Source organism: Eubalaena glacialis, chromosome 19, assembly GCF_028564815.1.
Source record: "Eubalaena glacialis isolate mEubGla1 chromosome 19, mEubGla1.1.hap2.+ XY, whole genome shotgun sequence".
NCBI lineage: Eukaryota > Metazoa > Chordata > Mammalia > Artiodactyla > Balaenidae > Eubalaena > Eubalaena glacialis.
The window spans coordinates 26,412,378-26,439,902 of NC_083734.1; the positions used below are offsets into that span (position 1 = coordinate 26,412,378).

General features: G+C 35.8%; 1 protein-coding gene and 1 pseudogene across 1 annotated transcript in view; both read right to left on the bottom strand.

Moving 5' to 3' along the window:
* Positions 1-27,525, bottom strand: part of PPM1E (protein phosphatase, Mg2+/Mn2+ dependent 1E) — a 199,327-nt gene that overhangs the window by 163,158 nt on the left and 8,644 nt on the right. The gene's annotated exons all lie outside the window — the stretch shown is intronic.
* LOC133080401 (synaptosomal-associated protein 23-like) lies at positions 17,404-18,039 on the bottom strand (annotated as a pseudogene).

The window sequence follows — 27,525 nt, forward strand, 5'->3', positions numbered from 1 at the left end:
AGAAAAGTGACTATGCTGCCTAGGTTCTCTTAGAAATATGGGCTTGAGCTCCAGTGAGAGTGAAAGGCTCAAGGTGTAGAAGTCTATCATCATAAAAGATAGAAAAGGTCATCTAATTGCTTTTACTAGGCCATCGTTCATGTTAAGTTTGATAGCCCGTTTTGTGATCTGTCATCATGAAAATTCTCAATCTTGAGGATATGAAAATAATACACCTGAAGCATCTGCCATGTCATTATTAGGATTAATTCAGTTGATCTGGCTGGTTAGGTGAGCTCTGAGTCACTGGCCAAAAGTAAATTTACCAAAAATCATTTTATCTAAAGGCCAATTCACTGAATTCACCTTAAGTCTTGAGTTGATAGGATTTGTCTTCATAACAGCATTTAAAGGAACGTTCAATTTGTTTGCCCTAAATCCCCGCTAATGTCACCAGAGACTGAGAGGCAGAGAAAGGAAGAGGACTAGGCCTAAAGTCTCCAAATTCTCCACTGATAAAGAATATATTCATTGCAATTATATTCCTGAATATGAAAAGTTTTTCTCTGTCCACCTCCTTAACAGCAGCAAGGAATTAGAGGAGAAACAAATTGAATATTCTTTGAAATATTACTTAAAAATATGAAAACCGATCAACTAACTCTAGTTAAAAAGAAGCAAATTCAGGGAATTGGCATTTGGTGAAATGGACTTCTTCAGCAAAATAAATGTACCCTTCTTCCCTCACAGTTATATGTGATCCCTCTTGAAGCTACACCTTGATGAAAATACTATTCCACCAGACTGAAGAGGCTCATTCTTCTGTCTAGGGCATACAAATTACTCCAGTCGCCATCTTAAGAAAAGAGCCTCTTTGGATGAAAATCAAGGAGAGACTTTACGTAGTTTGATGTACTGAAAGACTGTGAAAATATAAACCTGCAACAAGAATTTCTATAAAGAAGTGGCATTCTCATGCTTTAAAGAAAACTTATCTCTGAACGTGGCAGAGCCATTTTTTTCAGACTATTAGCATTTCAAAATTACTGTTTCTTTTCAAGCATCATTTTATTCTTATAATTCTGATTTTCCTCTTTATATTTCAGGCTAGAGCAATAATTATGAGTTGTAGGCAATTATTTCAAATACTAAACACATTTAATAATTCTACAATTGAAATAGCTAACAGCTGAACACTATTAATTAAATATACATTATATAGGACTTAGATGTCTTGATCAGAAATGCTATTGTGTATATTCTCCCCCAAATACTAAAATTTATATATTTAAGATATCAGGAAATTTTGATTTACATTGAAGTATCAAAGATTTCTAATTCCTTTTCCATTTTCTTTTTTATTGCATTGAGTCAAGAAACAATTTCTATATTGGTTATGCATGCTCTCTAGACCACTTGGAATGGCAACACTACACAATTGGAAATAATACAAAATGATTAGTTCATGGGGTCCAAGAATAATGAATCATTAAATCTACAGAGAAAAATCAGTCTTAATTCCTATTTTTTAAAAACAACCTTTGGGCCAATAATGCATTCGTACTTAACAAGTCATGTGTATTCAGAGAACTTCTGCACAAAATACCTTATCTAATAGAGCCTACTCTGTAAGAATCTTGCCATTATAATTGTTTATGTCCAGTCTGGGAGCCAGTGGAGTTTTGCAGCCACACAGTCCTGTATGCCATTTTTGCCTTTTATTAGTTATACAATTTTGGACAAGTTATCAAACTTTGGCCTTGAATACCTTATCTAATAGAATTTGTAGGATAATTAAATATAACTACACACACAAACTATTTGGCACATTGCCTGAACCACAGTCAGAGGTATCAGCTGCTATTGTTATCTTAAATAAGCCAACAACTACAACAACACATGCAACCCAGGATTCCCCAAATCAAAGTTATATAGCTAGTCTCTAGTTGGTTTTCAATATTTGTTGGAAGAAATCCTTCCAGAAAATTATCTAAGGAAATTATCCAACAGTAGCCTAATAGGTTATGCACAAAGATTATCATTACAATGTTATTTAAGTAATAAAAAATTAGAGTAAACCCTAATATCTAAAATAAGGGACTGATTTATTAAATTATGTAAGAGCCTGCAGACGGAACATTTAGGCAACAACAAAAAATAATTTGGAAATCTATATAGTAATATGGAAAGTGTGTATCATATTCATATACTAAGTGAAAAAGGCAATATATATAATTAGCACATTATGATTGCAACTGTATAAAATGTGTATGTTTATGGGATGGGGACTAGAAGGGAATACACAAAATAGTGAAGTTGTGCAAGGGTGGTAGAATTATGCATTAGTTTCTCATCTTCCATAGTTATTATATTGATATTTCTTATTAAAAAGTTATACTATTTAAAAATTCGAGTGTTAAGACAATTCAGTGGGGAAGAGAATAGTCTTTTCAACAAATGGTGCTAGGACAACTGGATATCCACATGCAAAAGAATGAAGTTGGACCCTTACCCCTACCATACACAAAAATTAACTCAAAATGGACCACAGAACTAAATGTTAGCGCTAAAACTATAAAACCCTTAGGAGAAAACATAGGAGTAAATCCTTGTGAACTTAACTTAGGCAACACCAAAAGCACAGGTAAAAGAAAAAATACAGGCATACCTTACTTTATCGGGCTTTGCTTCACTGCACTTCCCAGATACTGCTTATTTTTACAAATTGAAAGTTTGTGGCAACCTTGTTTGAGTCAAGCAAGTCTATCAGTGCCATTTTTTCCAACAGCATATGCTCACTTCGTGTCACTGTCACATTTTGGTAATTCTTGCAATATTTCATTAATATTGTGTTATGATGGTCTGTGATCAGTGATTTTTGATGTTACTGTTGTAATTGTTTTGGAGTGCCATGAACCATATAAGACAGCAAACTTACTAATGTTGTGTGTGTCCTGATTGCTCCACCAATTGGCCAGTCACCTCTCTCCCCCACTCTCCTTGGGCCTCCTAATTCCCTGAGACATGAGAATATTGAAATAGGCCAATTAATAACCTTGCAGTAGCCTTTAAAATCCTAGGGCCCTTAAGACTTACGCTAAATCTATCCTGCCTGTGCTCTACAAACGGAACAACAAAGCCTGGATGACAGCACTTCTGTTTACAACATGGGTTACTGAATATTTTAAGCACACTGTTGGGACCTACTGCTCAGAAAAAAGATTCCTTTCAAAATATTACTGCTCTTTGACAATGTACCTGGTCACCCAAGAGCTCTGATGGAGATATACAAGATTAATGTTATTTTCATGCCTGCTAACACACATCTGTTCTACAGCCCACGAATCAAGGAGTAATATTGACTTTCAAGTCTTACTATTTAAGAAATACATTTCTTAAGTCTATAGCTGCTATAGATAGCAATACCTCTGATGGATCTGAGCAAAGTAAATTGAAAACCTTCTGGAAAGGATTCACCATTCTAGATGCCATTAAGAACATGTGTGATTCATGGGAAGACGTCAAAATATCAACATTAACAGAACTCTGGAAGAACTTGATTCCAACCCTCAGGGATGACTTTGACAGGTTCAAGACTTTAGTGGAGGAAATAACTGCAGATGTGGTAGAAAGAGCAAGAGAACTAGATTAGAAGTAGAGCCTCAAGATGTGACTGAATTACTGTAATCTCATGATAAAACTTTGATGAGGAGTTCTTCTTATGAATGCATAAAGAAAGTGGAACCTACTCTTGAGATGGAAACCACTCCTGGTGAAGATGTTGTGAAGACTGTTGAAATGACAACACAGGATTTAGAATATTATGTAAACTTAGTTGATAAAGCAGTGTCAGGGTTTGAGAGTATTGACTCCAAATTTGAAAAAGTTCCACCATAGATAAAATGCTATCAAATAGCACTGCATGCTACAGAGAAATTGTTTGTAAAAGGAAGAGTCAACTGATGTGGCAAACTTCATGGCTGTCTTATTTAAAAAAATTGCCACGGCCACCCCAACCTCCAGCAGCCACCAGCTGATCAGTCAGGAGCCATCAACATCAAGGCAAGACCCTCCACCAGCAAAAAGATTAAAAATTGCTGAAGGCTCAGGTGATGGTTAGGATTTTTTAGCAATACAGTATTTTTTAATTAAGGTATGTACATTGTTTTTTAGATATAATACTATTGCATACTTAATAGAGTACAGTGTAGTATAAACGTTAACTTTTATATGCACTTGGAAACCAAAAAATTTACGTGACTTGCTTTACGGAAATATTTGCTTTATTGCAGTGGTCTGGAACCAAATCTGCAATATCTCCAAGGTATGCCTGTACATATGTAAACTGGACTATATAAAACATTTTAAACTTTTGTGCTGCAAATGATACTATCAAGAAAGTGAAACACCCACAGGATGGGAGAAAATATTTACAAATCATATATCTGATCAGGGACTTGTATCCAGAATATATAAAAAACTTTTACAACTCAATAATAAATGACAAATAACCCAAGTAAAAAATAGTAAAGGGTTTGAGTGGATATTCTCCAAGGAAGATATACAAATGATGAATAGCATATGAAAAAATGCAAAACCAATACATTCAAAAGTCATTTAAGGACTTCCCTGGTGGCGCAGTGGTTAAGAATCCGCCTGCCAATGCAGGGGACACGGGTTCGATCCCTGGTCCGGGAAGATCCCACTTGCCACAGAGCAACTAAGCCCATGCGCCATGACTACTGAGCCTGCGCTCTAGAGCCCGCAAGCCACAACTACTGAAGCCCGCCCTCTACAACAAGAGAAGCCACCGCAATGAGAAGCCCGCGCACCACAACAAAGAGTAGCCCCTGCTCGCCGCAACTAGAGAAAGCCCCACGCAGCAACTAAAGACCCAACACAGCCAAAAAAAAAAAAGTCGTTTGAATTTTAACACCCTCTGTATCACCTTTACCTGGGTAGTAAACTAGCCTTGCTCAAACTCTACACACACAAACCAATGCCTCTCAAGGCAGCCTGTTATTTTCTAAGCACTAGAAAATTCTTCCTTCTGTTGGTTTGAAAGTTGTTTTTCTATAATCTTTGGTACCAGAGCTACTTTATGGTTCACATTAAGTCTACTTCTTTTTCTACACCACAAATGCCTGATACTGCTGTCATTGGGACTTATGCCAATTTCCTCAAATGTGGTACCTAAATCTGGATACAGGCTAGGTGTGGCCTAACTAACTTCCTTTGTTCAGAAAACCATAATAATCAAATTTTGGCAGGCAAATCATGCTGCTGATTCATATTAAGTTTACCAACAGGGAAATTTCCTTTGTCATAAATACTCCCACAAGGCTATTTATCCTTTTTCATCAATTCTTCAACTCATTTTTTTTTAACCCAAATGCAGGATTACATATTTAGTTATACTAAATTTCTTATTTAAACCAATCTGTTAAGTGCTTGTTGCTATGGACTTACAAATTGTTTTCATTTCTTGCATAAAAGTCCAACAAGCTTTGTGTCATTTCTGAATTTGATCAACATGCTGTCAATGTCCTTACCTGTTGCTCACTTCCATTCTTCTTATTCCCAATAATTCCTCAAAGTTTAGCTTTCTCACCTACAAGTATGCACAGCATCCTCAGATATAACTAGTTCAGGTTATGAAAAAAAGTCCTATTGAGCAGTTAGATGCCTCCTTAATTAATTTCACCTATACTGGACTTTAATTCTCCTTTACTAGGTAATTTTTTGTTGTTGTTACAGCATAAAGATTGTTCTCCTTGACAGAAAACATGGAAACCAAATAAGAGCTGTTAATATTAAGTAAGCATGTATCTTCCTTATTATTGTTTCTGAATATAACTGTAAGATTTTATAATTATCTTTAGCATATTCCTCACATCTGTGATTTCTGGATTTTAGCTTTTCTGACACACTTAAATGTTTGTGTCACTTTTATATATTCATCTTCTATAAATGTCCTTTTAAAACCTGAGCTAAGATTGTTCCAAGTGGAGTTAAAGTAGTTTTATTTGCTTTTGCCTTTTAAAAAACTCGTTATAATCTGTAATTGTATAATTGTACAATTATTTTTGTGTTCTTCCCACCTTTCCTAGTCTCAGGTCATAAGGTCATGACAATATATATTTTTGTTTACTTTTTATAAGTTTTATTCCTACAATCTAGAGTATGTATATATGTGACCACTTCTAGAATTCTCTACCCCAGCTATAACAAACTATGTAACGATATGGTCACGTTGTCTCCAAAGGTTTCTTTCATTTCTATCCACCAAGCAATTCTTCCTTATTGGCTATAAATAGATCCAGAGTAGCAGTATCCTTCATTCCATTCTTTACCTCCCCGCTATATTATTTTTACTAAACAAATAACATTTTTTTTTTTATTGCATTGGGTCTTCGTTGCTGCGCGTGGGCTTTCTCTAGTTGCAGTGAGTGGGGGCTACTCTTCAATGCAGTGCACGGGCTTCTCATTGTGGTGGCTTCTCTAGTTGCGGAGCACGGGCTCTAGGCATGTGGGCTTCAGCAGTTGTGGCATGCGGCCTCAGTAGTTGTGGCTCACGGGCTCTAGAGCGCAGGCTCAGTAGTTGTGGCACACGGGCTTAGTTGCTCCACAGCATGCGGGATCTTGCCGGACCAGGGATCGAACCCGTGTCCCCTGCATTGGCAGGCAGATTCTTAACCATTGTGCCACCAGGGACGTCCCTAAACAAATATCATTTTTAGTGATAAAAATGTAAAACACAGTAAGTAGAAAAAAAAATTAAATATATCTGAAATCTCTCCATCCAGAGAAAATCATTGCTAATAATTTGGTGTATACCCTTCAAGATTTTTTCTCATACAAATATATAAATATTTTCCCCGTATAGTCTAAGAGAGAAAATGTCAGCAAGGCAACAATTTGTCAAATAACCTACTGTTATGTTTCAAGTGAACTTGATTGGCTGTGAAGCCTGCTGAGAAATCTGCACTTTTGTTTAAACGTTTTCCTATCCAAAAAATATCTACCCTCACTCCAACTCCTTAGAAACCTTAGATTCATGCTCAAACCAACTATATTTACCATCAATTCAAGCATTTTAACAAAATTAGAACTCCCTTCAGAAACTCACTGATTGGGACTTCCCTGGTGGTCCAGTTGTTAACACTCGGCGCTTCCAAAGCAGGGGGCGTGGGTTCGATCCCTGGTCAGGGAACTAAGATGCCACGCGTCACACAGTGCAGCCAAAAAAAATAAAAATAAACATGTAAAAAAATTTTTTTTTAAAGTCACAAAAAAGGGGGCTTCCCTGGTGGCGCAGTGGTTGAGAATCTGCCTGCCGATGCAGGGGACACGGGTTCGAGCCCTGGTCTGGGAAGATCCCACATGCCGCGTAGCAACTAGGCCCGTGAGCCACAATTACTGAGCCTGCGCGTCTGGAGCCTGTGCTCCGCAACAAGAGAGGCCGCGATAGTGAGAGGCCCGCGCACCGCGATGAAGAGTGGCCCCCACTTGCCGCAACTAGAGAAAGCCCTCGCACAGAGACGAAGACCCAACACAGCCATAAATAAATAAATAAATAAATAAATAAATAAAAGTCACAAAAAAGAAACTCACTAATCTTCCTTATTATGAGTTGTTTAGTTATCAGAATAATTATATCAACTTTAAGTAGCCAAATGTAATACAAAAAATACAAAAATTAATTCTCAATGAATAAACAAGAAAAGCTGTAAGTATAGAGAAAAATATAAGAAAATAAGTGGAGAAGGTCAGTTATACCCTTTAAAACATGATACAAATCCCAGAATCCATAAAGAAAACAAAAAGCTGATTTGATCAAGTACAAAAAGTTAAACTTCTATATAGAAAAAGATTCCATAATAAAGTTTCAAAGATGATTTATAGACTGGGAGAAGCCATTTGCAACATATAATACTCAAGAGGCTAATAAACATAATACATAAAGATTTCCTACAAATCAATAAAAAATAGAAAAATCCATAAAGGATATAAGCAAGCATTAGTAGAAGACACATAAATCGCCAATAAGCATATGAAAAGATGCTAATCCAATACATTCAAATTATAAAAGAGATTTTTTTGCTCATCAGACTGGCAAAAATAGAGGTTGAAAATATCCAATGTAAACACTATGGGGAAATTTTTTCCCTCATATAAAGGTAGTACAAACTGGGAATTTCCTGGCAGTCCAGTGGTTAGGACTCTGCACTTTCACTGCTGGGGGCCCTGGGTTCAATCCCTGGTTGGGGAACTACGATTCCACAAGCCGCGTGGTGCGGCCAAAAAAAAAAAGCAACACAAATCTTCATTAACAATGGAAAGGTTAGAATATGATCCACCTATAACGGAGTACTAGGCAGAAGACAAAAGAATGGTGTAACTTTTTACATGTTGATATGAAAAGATATCCATGATACATTAACTAAAAAACTTAAAAGGTGTTAGAATAACAGCATTTTTGTTTAGGGAAAAAATGTGTGTACAGAGATTGATATAGAGAGTGAATGACTGCACAGAAAAATCTGAAAGTCACTTTACACTTTGCACACTTTGCATAACACAATATCTTGTGTTAATTGTATCCTAGTAAAACTGGAGGAAAAAATTAACAAAAATTACAAAACGCCCATGCCCAGGACCAATGTAAGGCAAGTTATTAAACTCTACTGAGGGCCATAAAAATAATTTTAATAATATGACAGTGTATCTCACCTTTGCATGAAAAAAAGAAAATCTGAAAGGATATACATCAAACTGATAAAGAAGACTTTTACATTTTAACACTTTAGCAACAATTTATTATAACCAGCATAAATTACTTTGGTAAATATGCTCAAACACACTTTTAAGAACTTACACCTACCGGCAAAAAAATGGAAAGAACCGAATTTGTCCAATAAAAGGGGCATAACTGAATTACAGAATACTCATACAAGAGAACTGTACTTTTCCAACTGTAGGCTGCAACCCATTACTGAGATGCAAAATCAGTTTGGAGGGATGTGACAAGCATATTTCAAAAAACAACATATGAAAAAATCAGATTTCATCACACTTCATAACTACTGCTTTACAATTTTTAATACAGTTAAATGTTTATGTATAGTCTTAATCACAAAGTAAAATGTATTTATTACTGTGAATTTTGAGCAAAACTGCACTTAGACCCTTAACAACCTTTTAACATGTTTTCAAGTAATAGTTAATGATTTAGAAAAATGCTCACTTGAAAGTATTAAATTAAAAAAGCAGGGCACAAAACTGTATGTATTATGTGTATGTGTGATCTCAATTTAGTTATAAATATATCTGCGTAAAAAAGAATTAGAGAAAAATATTCCTAAAGAACAGCTATTTGAAGTTGCAAACTACAAGTAACTTTTCTGTTTCATAATAGTTTCAAATATTTCTACAGTGAGCATGTGTCTTTTATCTAACCAGATATAAAAATGCCATTTAAAACATGTTAATTATTATGTATATTTCACCACAAAAAAAAAATATATAAACATCTATTCATTTACTCATTAAGTACTTACTGAAAACCTACTATGTACTAAGCATTCAGTAGGGAGCTTATATTCTAGTAGGAAACTCAACATAAAATAAGTAAATACAGAATAACTTCCTTGTATAAGTAAATTTAAATTCTATTTATTTGAGAAGTAAGACACGATCATTCTTCCTACAGTTATTAAATGCTTTATGTACTCTCTAAAGGTACTCATTAGGTACCCCTCTTGACTATGTTTGACTCCTCCTAGCCATCAGGTAAAATGATACGTTTAGTAGCACAATCAAATATTTAATTTATATTTTTAAAAACTTAAATATTTACAGCAAGGTTCATACTGGTTTCAAACTTAGAAAAAAATATTTTGTTCATAAAAAATGATGTTTATTCTCTTTCTACCATTAACAAAACAACGAAATATAGATCAAAAGATAAAAGTACAAGAAATATCTTTTCCCATATAAAAGTGACCCTTCCTTAAGAATTCCACAGATAATTCAATGTTCATCTGCTTTTCAGTTTCCTAGATTATAAATTTGCATTGAAAAAATAAAAATAATGCTCTTAAGAGCCACTTAATTGGGCATACCTATGATCTTCTTATTCAAGATTCTTAGAGCCCACCTCCTCATTGTGGAACCCTTTATTCTAAGGGTAAAAAAATCTCTCTTCTTTATTTCCCATTCTGGGTTTCTCTAATTTATGTCGTCTCTTCTTCTGAGCTGTCCTGATTATAATAGAGGTTGGTGATATTGTAAAACTGAACTTTTTAAACAAGTTAGTGTTTTGATGGGATAGATTTTTAAAAACAATTAACATATTAAAACACAGCCTAATATATAGCATTCATAAGTTAGCTATTTTTACAAGGTGGTTAAATCACCTTCAGTATTTATTTATTGAAACAAAACAATTAATGACACCTAAAATGACCAATTTATAGAATTAAAAATGAGGAAATGACACAGACCAAGGACAAATATTTTATTCATGTGTACCACAGAAACACCAATTAAAAAAATGTACTTTTTGGGAATTCCCTGGCAGTCCAGTGGTTAAGACTCCACGCTTCCAATGCAGGGGGCGCGGTTTCGATCCCTGGTTGGGGAAATACTGATAAGATCCCACATGCCTTGCGGCAGGATGGCCAAAAAAATAAATTTAAAAAAAATGTACTCTTTGTAGAGAAGAACTTCAGTGCTTTATCAAAAAGAATATATATTACTAAACATCGTTTATATATAATTTTTAAAAATGATCAGTATGAAAATTTATCTAGCTTTTTTATTTTCTAAAAATCTGTTATGTGGAGCTTTCCTGGTGGCGCAGTGGCTTTTAAGAATCCACCTGCCAATGCAGGGGCCACAGGTTTGAGCCCTGGCCCAGGAAGATCCCACATGCCGTGGAGCAACTAAGCCCATGCGCCACAACTACTGAGCCTGCGCTCTACAGCCCGCAAGCCACAACTACTGAGCCTGCGTGCCACAACTGCTGAAGCCCACATGCCTAGAGCCCATGTCCGCAACAAGAGAAGCCACCATGATGAGAAGCCCGCACACCACAATGAAGAGAAGCCCCCACTCGCCGCAACTAAAGAAAGCCAGCGCGCAGCAATGAAGACCCAATGCAGTCAAAAATAAATAAATAAATATAGTTTTTAAAAAATCTGTTAAGTGTTCCAATAGCTTCTGAAAATTAAAATTACTGGACCTGGGACTTCCCTGGTGGCACAGTGGTTAAGAATCCACCTGCCACTGCAGGGACACAGGTTCAACCCCTGGTCCGGGAAGATCCCACATGCCAAGGAGCAACTAAGCCTGTGTGCCACAACTACTGAGCCTGCACTCTAGAGCCCGTAAGCCACAACTACTGAGCCCATGTGCCACAACTACTGAAGCCCGCACACTCTAGGGCCCACGTGCCACAACTACTGAGTCCACATGCTGCAACTACTGAAGCCCGCGCGCCTAGAGCCCGTGCTCTGCAACAAGGGAAGCCACCTCAATGAGAAGCCTGCGCACCGCAACAAAGAGTAGCCCCTGCTCGCCACAAATAGAGAAAGCTCGTGCACAGCAATGAAGACCCAACGTAGCCAAAAAATAAAACAAATAAAATTTTAGAAATAAATTAAATTTAAAAAATAAAATAAACTTACTGGACTTTCACTTGTGTCAATCAGATTGCCAAAACAATCTTTTGACAGCCAACTAATTTTAAGTAAGAAATCTTGATATTACTACGTAAAATCAGTGAAAGTAAGAATAGCATTAAGACCATTCAAAAAAGATGATGTTTAGATATACGCTGACTTTGTTTAAAATTTTTACTTGGAAACATTTGCCAATTATTATTATTATTGCTGGAAAATGCTCCTGATAGTGAATAAGACAAAGTCAAGTTATGTGCTAGTTAAAAAATAATAATAACGTTATTGCAGAGTGGTTAGGAGTGCTGACTCTGAAGCTACTCTGTAGGGGTTCATATCCTAGCCACTTACCAGCTATGTGAACTTGGACAAATTTCTTTCTCAATACCTTAGCTTCCTCACCTGCAAAGTGTGGTTGATAACACTGCCTACTTCATTTGGTTGTTGTGAGAATTAAATGAATTAATATATACATAGTACCTGGACCAGTTCTCTACATTATAAGCACTTCTTATCTTTATTACTATTATAAGAACAGTTTAAGTTTATAAAACAATTTATATTTTAATTTTTTTTTTAATTTATTTTTGGCTGTGTTGGGTCTTCGCTGCTGCGCGTGGGCTTTCTCTAGTTGTGACGAGCGGGGGCCACTCTTCGTTGAGGTGCTCAGGCTTCTCATTGTGGTAGCTTCCCTTGTTGCGAAGCACGGTCTCTAGGCGCACGGGCTTCAGTAGTTGTGGCTCGCAGGCTCTAGAGTGCAGGCTCAGTAGTTGTGGCGCGTGGGCTTAGTTGCTCCACGGCACGTGGGATCTTCCCAGACTAGAGATTGAACCCGTGTCCCCTGCACTGGCAGGCGGATTGGATTCTTAACCACTACGCCACCAGGGAAGCCCAACAATTTATATTTTAGAAATAAAAGAACTACCTGGATGATGAAGATCTATATTGGACTTGCTTGCTACAGCTTATCCTAGCCCTTATCAATTTAAACAATACATAAGTCAAGATAGTTGACATTCTACCAACAATTTCATATTTTTAAAAATCACAGATAAAAACATTCACAGACAAGTAAATCTAAAATACAGTGCGTTGTTAAAGATAAGGAGAAGCATATATTGTTAAATGGTATCTAAACCACATTATTTCTTACAATAAAACTATGAGTCACAAACTATATTACAGGAAATCATGCCTTAAAAGACATCTATGCATACAGCAATACAAGAATGTGCCAATAAGAATGTTCAAAGCATCTTTTCTTAGTCTTTAGTTATAAAACCATGGTGTTTTACTTCAAATGCATTCAAAGAAAATGGTCATCAATATTCTAAATTATTTACATCTAAATATGCTTTTTAAGACTAAAGTTCCAGAATATTGAACATTGATCTTTCCTGACATACAGATAAACTTCACTGAAAATATCTTCCTGTTCATTTCTTTCTTCTTATATTTTCATCTTATATGCTATGTACAAAATGCTACCGTTTTTTAATATTTATTTATTTATTTATTTATTGGCTGCGTTGGGTCTTCTTTGCTGCACGCAGGCTTTCTCTAGTTGCAGCGAACGGGGGCTACTCTTCGTTGTGGTGCGCGGGCTTCTCATTGCGGTGGCTTCTCTTGTTGTGGAGCACGGGCTCTAGGCATGCGGGCTTCAGTAGTTGTGGTTCGCGGGCTCTAGAGCACAGGCTCAGTAGTTGTGGTGCACAGGCTTAGTTCCTCTGCGACATGTGGGATCTTCCTGGACCAGGGATCGAACCCGTGTCTCCTGCATTGACAGGCGGATTCTTAACCACTGCGCCACCAGGGAAGTCTCGCTACTTTATTTATTTATTTTTTTAATTGAAGTATAGTTGGTTTACAATGTTGGGCCAATCTCTGCTGTATAGCAAGGTGACTCAGTTATACATATATATACATTCTTTTTTAATATTCTTTTCCATTATGGTTTATACTTTATTATTTTTAGCATTAAGCACATCTGCAATTCAATGTAAATTTAATTTGGATTCTTGCATTCTCCCTAAGGCAGTGGGTTCTCAAACTTTAGTGTATGTCATAATTATCTAGTGTTTTTACTCAAAACAAGATTACTGGAAACCACAGAAATTCTCATTCAGTAGGTGTGGGCAGAAGCACAGGAACTTGCATTTTGAACAACACATTCCAGGTGATCCTGAAGTAAGTAATTCATGTCCAACACTTTAAGAAACACTGCCCTAATGATTTAGTTTATGATAGGGATGCTATGCTTTAATTCATTAAATATTAGCTCAATGCCTTATATGTACAAAGCTTAGTGCTGGGGATCAAACATGAAGGTTCATACAGTTTAAAACAGGAGATGAGACATGCATATAAATGACATTATAAAAAGGAAGGAATTATTGGATGTATTTTAAAAAGATACAGATAAAATGCTGGGAAGTTCAGGAGAGGGAATAATTACTTCCAGCTGACCTCAGGGAAATTCTACTAGAAGACAGCATTTGAAATGAATGTTGAAGACTGTCTCTTTAGATTGTAAAGATGGAGAAAACAAACTAATAATCATATCACTGAATGATAAATGTGTCTAATGATAAACATCACTCCTTCAAACTCAGAAAAACCATTGCCTACCTCCTAGATTTTATATGTTGATTTATATCTGGGTCATGGTCTTGCGTTGTCCTGTATATCCATCTAGCAGCTTGATGTGCGTCTATCTCTCCAAACATGTCCTTGAAAGGATCTATTTTAGTACTTTTAGTACATTTATCCTCTGAAAGATAAGGTCATACAGGGGATACTGATACAGAGAAACATACTTAGCCTTTCTTAAATCTTTAGGAAGTAAACAGAATTTAGCATAGTTGAATTGAGAACACTTTAGGCAGTCTTCAGTTCTAAAATCTCCACACAGTTTGGCATCAGGTAGTATGATGAGAGAAATGATCAGAAAAGAGAGAGAGAGAGAGAGAGAGAGAGAGAGAGAGAGAGAGAGATTTTACAATTTAGAAGCCATTGTTCTAAAAGCCAAATAAAACAAATTAGAGGACAAAAGAGCATAAAGTTCTTCTCTTTCCTGATTATGTGGCATTTTGTTAACATTAGTGGCATTTCTATGACTTGTAGTTTTAAAAATTCCAGTATCATCCCAGAGATGCAGTGAATACAGTCTACAGTGCCCAATATTGACTGAATAAATGAATTAATGAATGATTTGAGGGTTATTTCTCCAGTTTTTCTTGCAGGTTTACTCTCCTTTATTCAGAGAAATAAGGGCTTACAAGCCCCAAATGGGCTACGCTTTCTCATCTCTATGCCTTTGCACAAGTTAGTCTCTCTGTTGGAATGCTTTTCAGCTCCCTCTTCCTCTTGGCTAATTCCTACTTAGTCTTCTAAACTCAATTTAAGCATCCTCTTCCAGAACCTAATAGCCTACATTCACACACCCACCTTACGGTCCCCATAAATCCTCTGCATCACTCTGTCTTAACTCCTACCAGTATAGAGAGGCAGCAAGATAAAAAGCTTTGGAGTCAGACACATCTGAGTTCAAATTCTGATTCTACCACTTACTGTGTGACCTTAGGTGAGTTAACTAATGTTGCTAAATATTAATTTCCTGATTTAAAAATAGAAAATAACAATGTAATGCGCTTATTATATCACCTCCTACATAACAGAGTTAATAATAATTTTTATTGTACTCACATTGTACTGTACTTGCTGGTTAACTTGTCTGACTTTTCCTCTAAACCGCACACTTCTTGAGGAAAGGAACATGTATTTTATTTCTGTATAAGCAGCATTTAGCACAATGCTTAGCATATGGTAGATACTTAACTTTTTTTGATGACTAAATAAATATTACTCCCATTATAGTAAAATTAATTTGCCATTTGAAATCCTTTCTATAATGAGGTGAAAAACAAGTGAATAAGTAAAGAAAACAAACGCCATTAACATTAGTTTCAAGAAAGGACACTGTCTTTAACTCTAATCATATTAGGATTTACTACTAATTATACATATTACAAAATACTAAATGATTCAATATCTTACTTGAACATAGCTGATCATATATGCTTCATGAATTGAATTCCTATAATAACTTTTTCATGGTATACATTAACCACAAAATTACCAAGCCACACATAAGGTTATCTTTATGTAGACAGTCACTTAGAAAAGCTGTAGTAACATACAAACAGCTTTCTAAAATCAAGGAAATTCTTAACATAGCAAAGCTTAATTAAAATCTCTTTCATAGTCCTTGGGGAAATGAGAAGAAATTCAGTTTCATGGTTTGGTAATTTTGACCTATGTAGGAATATAAAAATTACTAATTACTTAATGTAATATTTAATGAACTTTTCCACTGTAATGTTTAATTGGTTTGAGTATTTATAAGGCCTCATTCTGAGAGAATGCTTTTATTTTACACTTGATTTTCAATGTATTTTGATCTTACATATATATATATATATTTTTTTTTTTAGTTACAAAACTTAATTGTAAGGATCAAACAGTGGTTATTGGTCAAACCAATCGACATTAATAGCTTTGAAGTGTGCAGAAGCTAGTTTTTAAATAAAGGTGACAAATACCAATCAGATTCTTGTAACACTGTTCAGGATCTAAACAAATGTGATTCTGGAAGTTGAATACAAAAGGCTAAGAAAATCACAGTGCAATCATCAATAAGTAAACCAAAGACATAATTTTCTGAATCATTTTTAGTGAAACAGAATAAATTCTAGTTTTAAAAATAGTTTAAAGCTACATAAAACTCAAAGCAATCTATTTTCTACCTGAGATCAAAACAAGTTTCTTTTTCCCTATCTAAACATAATTCTTGGCATTGAGGTAAATCTGAATTCACGTGATGTACTTTGTCAAACTTTTCCAAAAAATTTTAAGCCCTGCTGTAGAGAGAAATTCTCATATTATATATACATATTTACATATTTTTTCTTCAAAGACTAATGACAAATTTATGAGGTTAATAGGCCTGTAATGGGACCATGATACTATTAATAATATGAAAATAAAAAGCCATTCATTTATACCATGTGTTCCTATATGGTGCAATATGAAATGGGATCATAGAATCTATGTACATAGATGAATCACCAGGAGTTCAGAAATTAAGCTCACTTTAAGAAAACTCATTCTATTCTTTTTTGAAGCAGAGGTTGCAGAGTTGTGATGTATAACAAAAATATTGTGTATACAGGCTCCAAAACCAAGCATTGGCCTAAATTGGCAATAACTGCAACTTAAATAGAAATTAAACCCAACTAGATCTTCACTGTGGTTATGCAACTTTTGGCTTTAGGGTCTGCAGGTTTTACTGAGGTAACAACTTCTTATCTCTTGCCTCTCCTCCTTGTGCCTGCCCCCACTGCCTTTTACATGGCTGCCTTTGGCAATGCTTCCAAATTTTGAAAGCAGGAGAACCTGCTACGTAAATGGAGAGAATGAAAAATAACACTATATATGATGTATGAAAACCAACCTAAGAGTATGGACCAAGAAAGAAAATACTAGAAGGAAAACTAAGCAGCAGTCTACCCTCAAGGGAAAAAGAGAAAATAAAAGAATAGGGGGGCTGTTACTCCTAGATCTTCTTCCACATCATCTCCCGATTAGAAGAGTGTGGAACCAAAATTTCAAACTCTGGAAAGGTAATGGCTTTGAAGGAGGCGCTAGGGAGGTGAATAAATGATAAAGAAGTACAGTAGTAGCTTTAGCTGTCAATGAGTTTCTTTGCTCTGGCATTGGCATTGTCAATACGATCTTTGTTGGTGTCAGCCTTTTCTGTGATCTGTTCTATTTGTCGATCTTGAGCCTCAATCTCATTGCCTATGTCCAGGGCCATGTTTTTTAGATTTCCTAGGATACTGCCCACTTGAGTCAGGTTCTCTTCTATTTCGTCTTCCCTGGCATCATTTGTTATACATTTAATGTATCAGCCGCTGGCTGCTGCTGTGGTTGCTTGCTGAGGCTGACCATTTGTCACTCGGCCTGGCTTCTTAGATACTACATTGCTAGTACAGTTGTCTCCAACATCTCCCCATGTTGCCTTACAGGCTTCACTAGACTCAAAGTTCTTTGTCCTATTACATGGGCATACACAAAAGCCACAGCACTTGTTTAGTTCTGTTAAAGTCTTCTCTGCTTCTCTCATGTCTTTGTTTATTTGGTCCATGCCTTCTTCTATGCGTTTTAGTTGTTCCCCTTGTTCATCCAGCATGGTGATAGTCTTCATTCCTGCATCCTGAAACTCAGTGGCTAAACCCAGGATTCTCCTTGTACTTTCCAGAGACTCATCAGTAACCTGGTTAGCCCTCAGCTGAATTTCTTCTGCTAACAGATTATCCATGATGAATTAAAACTCTTGATAGGTGCAGAAACTGAAATGTGGATATTCAAGCAGTTCCGGCCACTCCTCTCCGGCCGCGGCAGCTCGGACACCCGCAAGCTGGACACCCAGCTGCGCTCCAGCTGCGCCCTTTTTGCGCCTGCGCTCGCCGGACCTGCGCGCCTGTGCACTTCTTCAATATATTTTTACAGACCTACATTAGAAGGTGACATCGCTTGTCCTATTTCCTCCTCCCTCTCCTTGATAGTCAAAGATAGTTTTACTTTAATATCATGTATATGTTGAACATAAACTGGATATTTTAATATATAAAATGGAATTCTGACTAAAGGACAGGCTTTATTTTGAGCCATTCTTGAGTGCATTATGCAAAGAAATAATGATTTTACAATGATAATGATTCCAAAACTATGTTACAGCATAAGGACCCAATGATGGGAATACACTTCTAGAAAACAAGTGATCACTGCTTTATATTAATCTATAATCCACTGCTTATTAATGGCCAATATGTATTTTACTGGCTTCTAAAAGATAACATACTGAATATATGACATTAATATAGATTGCAAACTAACTGAACAAAAGAATACTTCTCTTTATACTTAATTTTAAAAAATTTTAAAGGATTTCTTTCCAAGAAACACTGTGTTGGGTAGATGGCTATTATATTAGGCATTAAAACTCTATAGAAAATAGGTGCCTTTGGCTACTTCAACAATACTGAAGTTAAAAAATCGAAATAGATTGCAGGATTAGTCAAGTACAAAATGGAAAAAAATAATCTCCAGGCACCTTATGAGCTATATACCAAGTTGTGAACTTTCTGTCAGTCTATTGTTTAAAGAATTTCTGGATTTCAATTGTGTTTTTAATAAGCAGCATGAATTTTTAGTTTTTTCTTGTCTTTCATTAGAGGCCAGAGTTTAGAAAAATATTTGGTGCAAAAACCTTAGCATGTTCTTTATTTATAGTTAATAATATAGCACTTTATGGTTGAAGATAGTAAAAATCCAACCACCCTCTCTCCCTCAAAAGGTAGGTTAGTTATAGTTAGCCAAGAAAGTGATGTTCCATGAGGAAGAAACAGCATCTACAAAGGCAGAGAGGCAAGAAATAATTTGATATCTTTAGAGAATTGCAGTGAATTCAATTATGTCAGAAAACCCAGGGAGCCTAGATTAGAGGGAAAAGAGACTAACGGCAGGCACATTAGTTAGGAGGCTACCAAAGTAATCAAGGCAAGAAATAAAGAGCCTAAACTCAGAAATGGCAGTGCTCAAAATTCAAACAATTGAATTGCATCTTCACTGTGATTTTTCCCTATAGAAACATGTTTGTAACATAGCATGAAAATCATAAAATGAACTTTATAGCTATAACCCCTGGAATCAGTCTGCCTGGGTTCATGCCCTAGTGACACCACTGATGGTGGAAACTTGAGTTCTTTAAACTTTCTGTGCCTTGTCCTTCGCATCTGCAAATTGGGCTAATAATAGAACCTAACATCAAATAGTTTTTGCAAGGATTAACTGAGGTATTAAATATAAAACAGTGCCTGAGCAAGCTCTCAATAAATGTAGTAGCAACAACAGAAACAGGAGCAGCTTACTACTAGTTCTACAATTATTATTTCAGGTGCAGAGGTGTAAACCTCTGGTTTACACTGCTAACTAAGTCTTATAGAAAGATATTTATGATTAGAGACTACCCTGGTAAAGGGCATTTAAATGCAAAGTTGTATTTATCTGTCTTAAAAGACTGAAAATTATTTTTAGATGCACAGCTAACTTTCCATATGACCTTGAAAAACTGAAAATATTTATGTTCCTCTGATTGTATAAGTAGACTGTGAATAATACAAGTCTCCTTCTAAGTAGTATATGAGATTATTTATAAGCTGCCTAAACCAAGACTATATGAACTAATAAATATTCAGTGTTGCCAGATATCAAATTCCAAAACTTCAGAGGTCATTCCTATTGCAAAATCAGTGATAGCCTGATTTAATGACTATCACCTCTCATATTTATGTGATAACTTATTAGGTTCAATGAAGAACATGTTTACAGCATGACTCTTGCCCTCTAGAGTTTTAGCCTAAGAAAGAATTTTATATACCACACACCTCAAAGACAATTTTATAAATAATATATATATCAACTTAAAAGCATTACATTTTTGTTGCTTATTTTTATATGCAAATGTGAAAACTGGCTGTAGCACAATATACTTCTCAAGAAACAAGCTTATTAAAAACCGGTTTTTATTTTAGTTTTTGTTTTTAGATTCACAAAGTAGAAAAATGTGAATAAATATCAAAGATCAGAGGCTGTGCCTTGTGGTAGAAGTAGGTCAAATGCTTCAAATCTATAAAAGACAAAAACTGTAATGTTTCTGTAGGAATCTTATAATTCATTATGAAATCAAGTCACCAGGAAAAGCTCTTCTTTGCTATTTCTAACCCAGCAGATTAGTCTTTTGGTTCTTTTTATTTTTAATTTATTTTTTTTATTGAAGTATAGTTGATTTACAGTGTTGTGTTAAAGTCTTTTGGTTCTTTTTCTTTGATGACTTAAACTAAGATAGGAAGTAATGGACTGGTTTTCCTCAGAGCTATACACCAGAAGGTAAAATCTTAAGTGAAAATACACACAAGGAATTAAGAATACTCTCAACTGGGCTTCCCTGGTGGCGCAGTGGTTGAGAATCTGCCTGCCAATGCAGGGGACACGGGTTCGAGCCCTGGTCTGGGAAGATCCCACATGCCGCGGAGCAACTGGGCCCGTGAGCCACAACTACTGAGCCTGCGCGTCTGGAGCCTGTGCTCCACAACAAGAGAGGCCGCGATAGTGAGAGGCCCGTGCACCGCGATGAAGAGTGGCTCCCGCTTGCCACGACTAGAGAAAGCCCTCGCACAGAAACGAAGACCCAACACAGCCAAAAATAAATATAAATAAATAAAATTTTTTTTTAAAAAAAAGAATACTCTCAACCTTTTAACTAGCTCATTACTCTCTACAAAGTATTATTATGCTTCAAAATTGTCATTGTTCACAATATTCTCAAAGAATTTACATAAGACTACTCTTCTAAGTCCACAAAAATTTTCATTTACAAAATTGTGGAGTATTAATCAGTAATAAAAACTGCAAACATATTTCTGCTGCTAGTTGAAAATGTTAACACATACCAACAATAACATAAAACAGGAAGCCACGTTCCTCCACCACTCAGAGTAGAGCAAAGGAAAAAAATAATAACAAAGAGAAAGAAGGTAATGAGAATAGGTCTATAAAAATCTAGAAAGGAAACAACCTGGACTGAGCAGAGAAAAAGTTGAAGATTCATTCATTTATTCAATAAATATTTAATGAGTGCCTACTACATGCCAGGACCTGTACTAGGTGCTGGATACACAAAGGTAAACAAAACATTCTTTATCTGTTGCCCTCAGTGTGGAACAGAGACATCAAATAACTAACACATGAATACATATATGTATAAATTATGATAAGTGGATATAGAGAAAAAGTAAGGGATACCATGGAAACCAAAAACCAAGACTTAATTTAGACCATAGGTAAAGAAACACCTCTATGAGGAAGAGATATTTAAGATAAGACCTAATGGTTGAGTTGGACAGTTGTAGAGAAGGGGGCAAGTTGCTGGGGCAAAGAAAACAAAAATACAGAATCCCTGAGGCAGGACAGAGCATGGCAGTTTCTGGGAACTAAATCAAGACCACTGTGACTAAAGCATAGTGGCTGAGCAAGGTGAGACCCAGATGACTGTTATATGGAAAACTGACTGAAGGGAGGGAAACGTGGAACAAGAAATAGCAGTTAGGAGTACTGCTACAGCCAGCCAAGAGGTGATGGAAGCTTGGACCACACTGGTGGGAGCAGAGACAAAAAGAAATGGGCAAAGTATTTTTCTTTCATTTAGAAGTGAAATTAAAAGACCTCTAAACAAAATAATTAAAATGTTCTTCCATCTTCCTTCTCTACTGTAGCACAAAGAATTACTAAAATGGTCCCCCAAAGATGCTCACTAAAATCTGTGAATACTAATTTGATATCACTCCTGTGATTGTGTTATACTATATGGCAAGTTGATGTTAAGACAGGGAGATTATCTTGGTGGACCTGGTCTAATCACATGAGCCCTTACAAGCATAGAGCTTTCTCTGACTGATAGCAGGGGAAGCGAGAGAGACTGAAGCATAAGGAAGACTTGATGTGCCACTTCTGGTATGAAGATAGAGAGGGCCATATGAAAAGGAAAGTGGGTGGTTTCTATCAATAGATAATCAGCCCACCTCATCACCACCCCACAGCCAGCAAGGAAATGGGAACCTCAGATCTATAACAAAGATCTAGACTGTTAACAACCTGAATGGGCTGGGAAGTGGAGCCTTCTCCTGAGCCCCCAGATAAGAGTCCAGCCTGGCCAACACTTTGACTTCAGCCTTGACTCGAGACCTTAAGCAGAGAACCCAGCTGAACATTACCAGACTTCTGACCTACAAAACTGTAAGATAATAAATGGATGTTGTTTTAAGCCACTACGTTTCAGTAGCATGTTACACAGCAATAGAAAACTACCACACTATAAACTATGTGAGGAGAAATTAACAATTCGATAATCTAAATCTAAATCATATTATTCTCCGGACTTTCCTGGCAGTCCAGTGGTTATTAGGACTCTGCATTTCCACTGCAGGAGGCATGGGTTTGATCCCTGGTCACAGAACTAAGATTCTGCATGCCGCACAGCATGGCCAAAATAAATAAATAAAAGCTCTTACATATATATGTGTATATATATGTGTGTGTGTGTATATATATATAGTTCTCTAGTCAAAGAAAGAAATCTAGGAAAAACAAATTCAGCTTGCTATTTCTCCAAAGGCTAGATAAATATGAATTTGGTAATTGGAGTGAGCATCCATTTAAATATGACTTTGAGGGACTTCCCTGGTGACAAAGTGAATAAGACTCCGCGCCCCCAATGCAGGGGGCCTGGGTTCAATCCTCGGTCAGGGAACTAGATCTCACATGCATGCCGCAACTAAGATTTGCATGCCTCAGGTCAGAGAACTAGATCTCACATGCATGCCGCAACTAAGATTTGCATGCCTCAACTAAGTAGCCAGTGAGCTGCAACTAAGGAGCCCTGGAGCTGCAACTAAGGAGGCTGCCTGCCACAACTAAGACCCGGGGCAACCAAATAAATAAATAAATATTAAATAAATAAATGAATATGACTTTGAAATTAAATGTCAGATATGTGTTATAGAATTAAAGTTTTTGTTATTAAATCTAAACTAAACCTGTGCCATTCAATACAGTAGCCACTAGCCCCAAGTGGCTACTAAATATTTTAAATGGGATATTCCAATTGAGATGTGCTTTAAGTGTAAGATACAAACAGGATTTTGAAAACTTGCTATAAAAAATGAAAAATATCTCAATAATATTTTAACACTGATCACATGTTTAAATGATAACATATTTAGATACATTGGGTTAAATAAAATAAATTATTAAACTAAATTCACTCTTTCCATTTTTAAAATGTGGTTAATAGAAAACTTTAAATTATATATGTGGCTCAATTATGTTTCTATTGGACAGCACTGGTCTAGACTTTTAGGCAAGTGTCCTCCTCCAAAATGCCCTAAACCAAGACCACAGTCACCTATAAGTATTCTCCTCTTTCCAACAGAGTTCAGTGGCATTAACGGCACACAGCTGTGTAGAAATACAAGACAAGCAGTACTGCAATTCAAATATTAGTGAGAACATGGAGAAACCAGACCTCTCATACAGTGCTGTTGGAAAAAGTAATCTGTCAATATCTAACAAAGTAAAAGTGTATGTAACTTCAATCTGACAATTCCATTTCTAGGTATATACTCAAGAAATCTATGAACACATACACAAGGAGACATGTCCAAACTGTAGAATTATTTGTAAAGCAGAGAATACCAGCTATCCACCAAAGTTATGTGGTTTTTTTCTACATAGTATAAAGTTGTTTCTTAACTGCCAAGCCAGTGACTACATTTCCCAGTCCTGTTTGCTGGGAAATGTGGGCCCTAGGTGGTGTCACGTGACTGGAATTCTAGTCAATGGAAAGTGAACAAAATTATATATGCCACTTCTAAGGACTGGCCCCTAAAAACCTCCAATACCATTCTCCACTCTTATGTTTGCTGGATGTATTTTGATGCCTAGAGCAACCTTGGAAACCACAAATTGAAGATGACAGACTCCCTATTAGCCTGAGTCCCTTAATCACTCCATAGAACACAGCGCCTTCTCCATTCAAGGTACTCTATGAGCAAGAAATAAACTAACATTATGTTAAGCTTTTGAGATTTCAGGATTTACCCACTAGAGCAGCTATTTTTAACCATTATAGTGCATAACATGCAAAAATTAGAAACAACTGTCCGTCAATAGGAAATTAGATAAACAAAACAAATACACTCACATAGAATGCTATATAGTACCTAAAATGAAAAAACTATATCTATGTGTATCAATATGAATAAATCCTTTTTAAAAAGGTTAGTCTCAAGATAGCTACTTATGAAAACAAAAACAAAAAAAGCCCACCATATACTGACCATACAAATATGTGTGTAGTAAAAATATAAAAATATAGAGCAGGACACATTCCCCCAACTCCCAGATTACCTCTGGAAAGAAAGAAAAGGGAATGGGTTCATAGAAGACAGTGACAACAAAGTCTTCAATTCCATATGAAATGTTTTATTTCCTTAAAATAATCTTAAACAATTATGATAATTTGTTCAAACTGAATGGTGGGTATATGGATGTTTTTATTATTCTCTGTTATTTTCTAAATGTTTAAATCATTTCATAACACCAATAATCTTTTTCTTATATATAGCTGCTTAGAGAGTAAACTAGTAAAACCTTGTTAGAAGACATTTAAAAACTATGTACCAAAAGCCTTAAATATGTGAATATATTTAATGTAATCCCAACACTATATACTATATATAAATACACTCTAAGAAAACCAAAGGTTTGCTCAAAGGATGACCGTCAAAATATTCTTAGAACAACCAAAAATTGGTAACACCTAAAATGTTTAATAGAACTGTGATCAAATTACTGTGTATTCATTGAAAAATTACATAGAATATAAATAATGGGAGGTGGGGTGAGACGTGTGAAGATATAGATGAAAAAAGATTGGCCACAAATTGATCATTGCTGAGGTTGGGTGGTAAGGACACTATTTTTTATATACTTTAAAGTTTCAATAATAAAAAGTTTTAAAAATATGAGAATAGCAAAATTTACTAAGTTTTTTAAAAAGCAGTTTAAAGTAGTAAGAATAATATCTTATTTTTAATCTCTTGGCTCATTCATTGGATCAGCAAATATTTACTGTGTGTTGTATATGTCCCTGTCATTACTGACCTAGGGATGTGATGGCAAACATGTAGCTAATAATCTAATGCAACTGTCTCCAAACACTTGCTCAAGCACTCTATCAAAAAAATTTGGAGGAACCATAAACAAGATGAAAAGACAACCCTCAGAATGAGAGAAAATATTTGCAAATGAAGCAACTGACAAAGGATTAACCTCCACAATTTACAAGCAGCTCATGCAGCTCAATATCAAAAAAACAAACAACCCAATCCAAAAATGGGCAGAAGACCTAAATTGACACTTCTCCAAAGAAGACATACAGATTGCTAACAAACACATGAAAGGATGCTCAACATCACTAATCATTAGAGAAATGCAAATCAAAACTACAATGATGCATCACCTCACGCCAGTCAGAATGGCCATCATCAAAAAATCTACAAACAGTAAATGCTGGAGAAGGTGTGGAGAAAAGGGAACCCTCCTGCACTGTTGGTGGGAATGTAAATTGATACAGCTACTATGGAGAACAGTATGGAGGTTCCTTAAAAGACTAAAAATAGAACTACCATACAACCCAGCAATCCCAGTACTGGGCATATACCCTGAGAAAACCATAATTCAAAAAGAGTCGTGTACCACAATGTTCATTGCAGCTCTGTTTACAATAGCCAGGACATGGAAACAACCTAAGTGTCATCGACAGATGAATGGATAAAGAAGATGTGGCACATATATACAATTGAATATTACTCAGCCATAAAAAGAAACGAAATTGAGTTATCTGTAGTGAGGTGGATGGACCCAGAGTCTGTCATACAGAGTAAAGTAAGTCAGAAAGAGAAAAACAAATACCATATGCTAACACATATATATGGAATCTAAGAAAAAAAAAAAGGTCATGAAGAACCTAGGGGCAGGAAAGGAATAAAGACGCAGACGTAGAGAATGGACTTGAGGACACGGGGAGGGGGAAGGGTAAGCTGGGACGAAGTGAGAGAGTAGCATTGACATATATACACTACCAAATGGAAAACAGATAGTTAGTGGGAAGCAGCCGCCTAGCACAGGGACATCAGCTTGGAGCTTTGTGACCAGCTAGAGGGGTGGGATAGGGAGGGTGGGAGGGAGACGCAAGAGGGAGGAGATATAGGGATATATGTATATGTATAGCTGATTCACTTTGTTATACAGCAGAAACTAATACAACAATGTAAAGCAATTAGACTCCAATAAAGATGTTTAAAAAAAAAAAATTTGGAGCATCATGAATACCCCCACCCCAAATGTAGATACACATTTCTCATGTGTATATATATACAAATATAAATTCCATACATACACATCCATGCATACACACCACTCTCACCAGCAATGTATTAGTATTTCTTTGAGTAAGCTGTATTCCACATAATCTACTTAATAGTTCCATTTTTGTGGATTTCTCATCAAATATAATCACCTTTAAAAAAATCTAATATAAGTAAAGATGGGAGAAATATAGGCTCTTAAGTTTTGTTCCTTTTTACATGTGCATTACAAATATTATGTTCAACCCATGATTTCTTTTCAGGAATCTTTTTTTTTCATTTTAAACAAGAAGTTTATTTAAACTTGACTTGAAGGGAAAACTATCTAGGATTCATTTCTTTTAGAGTAATTTATCCCTACTTAAAGACAGATTGTAACATGAACATGTAACAGCTACATACAAAAAAGTTGTAAAATTGTCCTTGGTTTTACAATGATAAATGAAAAACATTAAAATTCTCCAATCGAACAAGGTATGCAAGAATTTTTATGTTGTTCTTTTTTTGTTAAACAGTGAGAGCAAAATAACTTACTGGAATATAAAGATAAGAGCTGATGAGCATGCCACTCATGGACAAAAGCAGGTATTTTCACAGAACCAGTATTTTTCCCCATTCCATCTCCATTTGATGTCAATCAAAACATACCATTGGCCATTTACTTAAAAAAAAAATGCAATATGCTTGTGCATATACACCGTTTACTTTATGTACAATAAAGGAATGGGGAAGAGGAAAATGAAAGAATAGAGAAACTA